The sequence below is a fragment of the Apteryx rowi genome, unplaced genomic scaffold (assembly GCF_003343035.1).
Source record: "Apteryx rowi isolate R43461 unplaced genomic scaffold, aptRow1 scaffold_7, whole genome shotgun sequence".
In the NCBI taxonomy this organism is placed as follows: Eukaryota; Metazoa; Chordata; class Aves; order Apterygiformes; family Apterygidae; genus Apteryx; species Apteryx rowi.
In genome coordinates, this window is record NW_020450982.1 from 4,115,728 (window position 1) to 4,116,712 (window position 985).

Below are 985 nucleotides of genomic sequence, written 5' to 3' on the forward strand. Positions count from 1 at the left end.
AAAGAGAATTGTCCTTCAGTACAACAGTGTGACCATGAAGAGGATCATTTTACTAATCACCCGAAAGACTTTGTGGCATTCAGCAGTGCTCCTGGCCAGCAGGCATCTCTGGGCAGGGTGGGCTGGTGGGGCCATGCCTGGAGGAGGGCGGCACTGAGATGGGAAGGGTGCTCAGAGGCCAGGAGCGGCCTAGCCCTGTGGTCCACGGGTCCAAGCACCCCTCTTCTCCTGTCCCCATGGTCCCTGCTTGGTGAGATCCATCTTTTATTTCCTAGCCCAGACTGCAGCCCAGAGTGCTTTCATGCATGTGTGTCTGTGTGCTGGCAGGGGAGAGGAAGAGGAGAAAGATTTTTTTTCGCTCTGGACCTTGTTGCTTTGTGAAGGTAAAAGGCCAGCTCCTCCTTTCCTGGGGGCAGATGGAGAGACAAAATGCCTCCTCCAGCCCATTTTCCATGGTTTCAACCTACAGGAGAAGGAGAAAATAGGGACTGTGCAATGTCCCGTTGGTCACCTGCAAGGGAGACAACCAGGAAGCGCTCCGAGGGGCAGCACCCCGGGCTGCCTCCCAGACCGCAGGCTCTGGTCCTGACTGAGAAGGCAAAGCTCACTGCATGTCACGCCTGGTTGCTGGGACCAGCAGTTCGGCTGGGCTGGGTGGCGTGGGGGAAGCCGGAGGCGGGAGGAACGGGCAGTGCCTGATCCTGCTAGCAGCCTACCCCAGCTTTGCTCATAGCCTGGATGGGCCTTCGGGTGGAGGTGAACCTCAGCCCTCCTCATTTGCCAGATGGGGAAACTGAGGCACAGCACTAACCCTAAGGCTGCTCTGCTAGCAGTGGTCCCTGAATCATGTGTGCTACCGAGCACAGGTCCGGAGCAAACTGGACACCATTTCCAGGGCTGGAGGCCACATAAAAGGCAACTGCTTCCCTGATGTTGCTGGGAAGTGGCACTGGCTCTGCTCCAGGCAGTGCCACCGGCTTCCAGG